Here is a 6,952-nt window from a genome sequence, read left to right on the forward strand (position 1 = left end):
AGAGGAAAGGACTTACGGGGAAAAAGAATAGACTCTGGAATTTCCACATGGGACAGCCTGGTTAGAAAGTGTTGGGGGTGGGTAGGGGGACACAAATAGGGGAGTTTCCCTGAAGCTTATCGAGTATCTTATTCATTGATCAAAATGTGGTCCACTTAGAGCTTCAGTCCAATCTTTGTGATTGGTCTGAGATGGGAACACCCAAAAAACCTTCGATGTCATCTCTGTCTCCTCTGGAATGTATATCAGTCCAGTGAGAAATGGTCTCAGGCCCTGTACGTTCCAAGTTAAGGCGGAAGAAATTTGGTCGAGTACCGATTTTTTTCTTTGGGTAAAAAACCAGCATCTGTAAATGCATACTTTTCCAAGAAAAGAAAGCATGGAAAGAATGCACTCAGGTAAAGCATTTACACTGAACAGGGCCTGACACATAGTAAATGCTCAATAAATGGTATGTAAATACATATTATTTTTATTAAACTGAAGAGCTATGAGTCTAAGACTTTCAAGTCCAGATTCTGAAAAAATAATGGCAGCACCGTATCATGGTGTGAAACATGAGATCATCTTCTGTTTATCATTCTAATCTTTCTGATTTTGGTTAGACAGTTTCCTAAAGAATTATAACAATGTGTTAATCCGTATCGGCATGAGGCTGGAGAACATGTGTGGAGAGGGGTTCTAATTCCACCACTCTTGTCTCTGATGGCCAGCACCAGCCCTCTACAACTTCCCGTTGAGATCAGAACACTCGACTCCACTGCTGCATCACCCACTATCCTTTCTGGCTTACAAAGGACAGCCATCATAAAGCTCTTTAGGGGTGCAAGTCTCAAGGCCTAGGTGAAGTTGGTGCTCTCTGAAACCTCCGAGAGAATATCATTAGGGTGTGGTTGAACAGGTCACATATAATAGATTCATTCTGAAAGCCCCGTTTCCCTGATCTTCAATTTTTTCCTTCGAACACATACAAGGGAAGTTCCAAAATGTTAGATAACATTAACTATAAGCCAGGCTCCATTTAGTAATCAATAGACCATCAGCAGTACTCCCAGATGCGTGAACTAACACATTAAATTCTAAATCCTGCATAAGCGCATCCTTGCCAATGAATTTGGCCTGAAGGATTCTTATGTTTCTAGAATCTCCTCCTATACCAATTTTTTTTCTAGTAGAATTTTACTTTACATATTGAAAAGAAAAATAAAAACAACCTTAACAGGTTAAAACAAGTCAAACACTCACTCTACATGGATAAAACCTTTACAAAGGTCAACTGAAGTAATCCAGAGCTAAAACTGAATTGTGCAGATTTTTAATGGAGTCACCAAACAGTCATATAACACAAACAAAAGTCAATTATATACATACTCGGCAAGCCTTCTAAGAACTGTGCTCCAAGGAGCATGAACCTTTGTTTTGTGCCATCCTGAAGACTTACACACTTTATTTTTCAGAGATTTGTAATAGCGTGTGTTCTCTACCATGTGGTAATGTTTTGGTACTATTCATATAGGGTCACCACTCCTGAGGGGAGATGGGTAGAGGCTCACCCCCGCTCCTCTGGCTTCTCAGCAGCTGTTTTCTTACTGCTGCAGGACGGTTGAATAGGTATGTGCCAATGAGGACTTCCCCCAAACAGCCTTTATTAGATAATCCCACAACATATTTTCGGTCTGTTACAGGATGTGAGATCTAAAACGGAAAACACTGGTGTTCTGTTAGAGGCAGAAGCCATCTCAGTATCTGAGCCATCATCTGAGTGGTTACTGTAACAAGGGGATTGGGCTGGGGAGGCACTTGAGGTGGCACTGTGAGCATCAGAATTGTGACGTTTAAATTCTTTCTGCAGTTTACTAATCTGGTTGCTTTTTATCCTGTTTCCAGACAGAGTTTTCACTTTCTTTGGTCTCAGTGTAGTCTTTAGACTGAGTCCTGCTCTTGCATCCACCACATGATTCCAGCTTTTTTTTTGATCCTGCTGGCAGCTTCTTCCATCTTTTCACAAGCAGGACACAGGCATTGCAGATATCTCCCGAAGGAGTCGCATGCAACCCAAAACAGCTCTGGAAGTCCTTTTCATAGTGTGTACTGTCAGTGAATTGAGAACTGGAGAATTTAGCCCTGCAAATACAGCAGCCCTCTATACTTCGGTACATCCTGGCTTGTGAAAACCAAACATCTTTTCTTCTGGGACTAGACTTCCAAAAGCAGCTGTTCCATGCGCAATAATGTTCCTGAGGTGCAGGGTGCATAACAGGCACCCTCTCCAGTCAGTCCCTTCTCCTCGACTGCCTTGTCTAAAAAGATTATCTCCTGGGCTACGGTGGCTCTGCAGGCAAGACTGCTTGCCTGCCATGCCAGAGGACCCGGGTTCGATTCCTCGTGCCTGCCCATGTTAAAAAAAAAAAAAAAAAGATTGTCTCGTGCAGTTCTGCAGTTGCTACCGCTAGTCGGGAAGGTGTAGATTCTGCTTTCCCTCTGTATACCAATTTTGCAGACTATTCCCAGTATAGATCGATGCAGCCTAAAGGAAACATCTTTAACTTTGCAAAAATGATAAATCAAAATCTACAGCTAATATTAGACATTATGGGGAAATTTGAAATCCATGCCCTTTAAAATTGGGAGAAACCAAAGATGCCCATCATTACTGTTTTGTTTTTTTTAATTACTCAACTGGCCAGTGTTAAAAGGAAGGAAAAATAAGTAATGAAAGGTTTGGAAAGAAAGAGATAAAGTGATGTGAATGATTGGATCATTTACTTAGAAAAGTCAGTGGAATCTGCCCCCTAAAATATTAGAAGGAGATAGTTTATCAAGGTTTTCAGATCCAAATCAATCTACAGAAATCAACAGCAATTTTCTATATTTAGGGACTAACTACAAAATTCAACAAAAATAAAGCAACGTCCATGATAACAAAAACTATGAAGTATCTAGGGGTTAATTTAACTAAGTGCATATTAAGACTTTACACAAAAAAGCTAACACTCTAATAAGTTACAGAGAATATGATCAAGATGATCTGAATGACTGAAGAGACATTCTATGCTATTGGATGTTGTATGCTGGTTTGAAAGGATTTATGTACCCTAGAAAAGCCATGCTTTAATCCTAATCCAATCTTGTGGAGGCAACCTTTCTTTTAATCCCTATTCAACAATGCAGGTTGGAATCTTTTGATTAGATGAGCTCCATGGAGATATACTATATACTATATAATACCAATTATGGGTATTAACTTTTGATTAGATGGAGATGTGACTCCACCTATTCCAGGTGGGTCTTGATTAGTTTACTGGAATCCTTTAAAAGAGGAAGCATTTTGGAAAAAGCTTGAGAGACATGGGAGAATGACAGTACAGCCACGAGGCTGAGAGCCCACGCAGACAGACATCTTTGGAGATGAAGAAGGAAAACATCCCTGGGGGAGTTTTTTCTATACTAGTAGGAACAGACATCACCATGTTCGCCATATGCCTTTCCAGTTGAGAGAGAAAAATCCTGAACTTCATTGGCCTTTCTTGGGTGAAGGTAACCTCTTCTTGGTGCCTTCATTTGGACATCTTTATAGACATGCTTTAACTGGGACATTTCCATTGCCTTAGAACTGTAAGCCTGTAAATTATTAAATCCCCCCTTTAAAGAGCCATTCCATTTCCGGTGTATCTCATTCCGGCAGCTAGCAAACTAGAACAGATGCAATGACTCAATATTATAAAGATGTCAATTTTTCCAAAATTATTAATTCCATGCAAAATTTCAGCTGGAATTTTTAAAAACTTGGTAAATTTTCTGTTAAGTTTGTATGAAGAATAAAGGCTCATGGATACTAAGATTATCTTAAAAAGAATAAAGAAGGGTGGCATTGTGCTACAAGTTAAGATGTATACGTGGGAGCTTAACATACAATAAAGGTAACTAAAAATCAATGGCAAGGCAATCCTAAAGAACATCTAGGGCAATATATAAGATTCCACAAGGGTTCCAGGCACTAGAGTAACTTTCCAGAAACCTACAATCTCCAGATGGGTCCCTGTTCCAGATAAGTCCTGAAACCTAGAGGGCCCAGCCTCTCCTGGATATCAGTTAGTTCCATCTCCCTACCCCGTATTAGTGGCAGACCCTTCCAATATGAAAAATTTAGAATAGCTATAGGCAAACACCCTTAAAGAGAGGGATGGAAAGATCAAAGGTGACGGTGGAGTTATACAGTGAAGATAGGATTTAACAAATGAATATGAATGTTGAATCTTTAAATAGATATCTCTTTTAGTCTCCAGTATCTTAGAGCAGCTAAAAGTAAAAACCTAAAATTGTGAAATTGTAACCCATGTCAAACTCTGAAATCTTTTCTACAACTAATTGTGGCGCTGTGCTTTAAATTTTATAGTTTTTTTTGTATATATGTTATTTTTCACCAAAAAAGGAGGAAAATAAAGTCAATTGTGATGATAATAAATATTTAAGCCTTCTAGTTTCCTATATTCTGGAGCAGCTAGAAGGAAAAAGTCTGAGAGGATCGTATGGTAGCCCATGACAAACTCTGGGATCTGTCCTCTACTTGTTGAAGAGTGCTTTGAAAATATTGCTTTTTTATTTCTTTGCTTTGTATATATGTTATACTATACAATAAAAAAGTAAAAAAAAAAATCAATGGCAAGGGATGAATTGTTTACTTAGATATTGTTAGAAAAACTACCTGGCTGAGTGGAGATTTAAAAAAAGTAGATCACTACCTATCATTACAAGCAAGATGGATTCTAGATGGCGGATGACCTAAATGCTAAAGGAAAATCTCTAATAGTAATAGAAGGAAATATAGGAGAACATCTTTCATTCTAGGGGTATGGAAAAACCTCTTAAACAAGATTTAAAAATCTTAAGCTTAAGACAATTTTTGTTTTGCGGTTTATTCCATCAAAATAAATTGAAAAACTAAAGATTGAAGACTACATGAATAGATGGTCAAAATCATTGGTAATCAGAGAAATACAAATCGAGACAATACAATACTTTGCATCTATTAGAACATAAAAAAGTTATAGAGCTGGGTAATTCTGAGAGTTGATAAGGAGGTGGTGTTTGGGATTGCTCATGTTTATTTGTTGGGAATATAGACCATATCAGCCTTTCTGGAAGACTTTTGTGGGGCTACTTAAGTAAATGGAATATATGTAAATTATCACTCAGAGAAAGAATGTTCATATTGAGAGAGTACACAGGGAAAGGGGTGTCCCTGAGTATTATGTAACACTTAGAATTAACTATTGGCTATGTGGATGGATTTTAAAAATATGATGCTAACTCACAGAAGTACTAGTGTTTAGTCACAGACATAGGCAGGGAAACACATAGCGTACCATCCATATGTCTTAAATATATGCACACAAAAGAGCACAATGCATTGTTTTTCTTTTATAAGTGATAATAATAACAAAAATTTATTAAGATTTACACCAGTGTTAATGGGAATAAAAGAGGGAGTAAAAACAGCATATTTATTAGTCATTTACATACTTGCCATATGGTTTGAATCTGTGGTGGACCCCAGAAAAGCCATGCACGCTAATCCTCATTCAATATTGCTGGGTGGGAGCTTTTTGATTGTTCCTATGGAGATGTGACCCACCTAATTGTGGGTGGTAACTTTTGATTAGATGGCTTTCATGGAGTTGTGACTCCACCCATTCCAGGTGGGTCTTGATTAGTTTACTGGAATCCTTTAAAAGAGGAAATATATTTTTGGAGAAAGCTTCAGTGCCACAGATCCACGAGAGCCCATGCAGCCAGAACCTTTGGAAATAAAGAAGGAAAATGCCCCAAGGGGAGCTTCATGAAACAAGAAGCCTGGAGAGAAAGCTAGTAGACATCACCGTGTTCGCCATGTGCCTTTCCAGTTGAGAGAGAAATCCTGAACATCACTGGCCTTTCTTGAGTGAAGGTAACCTCTTGTTGGTGCCTTAATTTGGAAATTTTTATGGCCTTAGAACTGAGGTAAAGATGATCTAGTAGTACTGTATCTAAAATATGTTTAGGGCTATTGTTGATGCAGAGCAGGCTACAGATGCTATGGGGATTGTGCTGGTTTGAAAGTGTAATACACCCCAGAAAAGCCATGCTCTTTTAATTCAATCTAGTGGATGCAGACTTATTGTGGGCAGATCTTTTGATTAGGTTGCTTCCATGGAGATGTGCCCCACCCAACTGTAGGTGGGACCTTTTGATTAGAACATGTCCATGGAAATGTTATCCTGCCCATTCAGATAGATCTCAGTTTACTGGAGTTCTTAAAAGAGCTAACACAGAAAGCAGACACTTAGACATTTGGAGATGCTTGGAGAGCCAAGATAGAAAGCCACTGGAATCAGAAGTTGAAAGCAATGCAACCCAGGAGCAAAGGATCAGGAGATGCCAGTCACACACCTTCCCAGCTGAAAGTGAAATCCTGAACATGATTGGCCTTTCTTGAGTGAAGGTATCCTCTTGTTGATGCCTTAATTTGGACATTTTTATGACCTTAGAACTGTAAATTTGTAACTTAAATCCCCCCCCCCCCCTTTTTTTGCATGGGCAGGCACCAGGAATCGAACCGGGGTCTCTGGCATCACAGGTGAGAACTCTGCCTGCTGAGCCACCATGGCCCACCCTTAAATCCCTTTTGTAAAAGTCAATTCAATTCTGGTATATTGCATTCCAGCAACTTTAGCAAACCAAAACAAGGATAATTATGATTTATGCTAATTTACTCAATAATGAAATAATGATATACTTGAGTCAGGATTTAAAATATTAACCGTCACCTCCGACTTACTTATAATTTGGAAGAAACTGCCCACATTATTGGAGTTTTTCTGGAAGGAAATAATTCCTTAACTCAAGACAGCCAGATCCAAACTTAAGAAATTTATATTCAACATCTACCATTCAGAACACATAACCATAGTCA

General features: G+C 38.7%; 1 pseudogene; it reads right to left on the reverse strand.

Annotated features, from left to right (window-relative positions):
- Positions 1 to 1,518: 1,518 nt before the first annotated feature.
- Positions 1,519 to 2,182, reverse strand: LOC143645885 (SIN3-HDAC complex-associated factor pseudogene; annotated as a pseudogene).
- Positions 2,183 to 6,952: the final 4,770 nt, after the last annotated feature.

This window comes from Tamandua tetradactyla, chromosome 9 (genome assembly GCF_023851605.1).
Source record: "Tamandua tetradactyla isolate mTamTet1 chromosome 9, mTamTet1.pri, whole genome shotgun sequence".
In the NCBI taxonomy this organism is placed as follows: domain Eukaryota; kingdom Metazoa; phylum Chordata; class Mammalia; order Pilosa; family Myrmecophagidae; genus Tamandua; species Tamandua tetradactyla.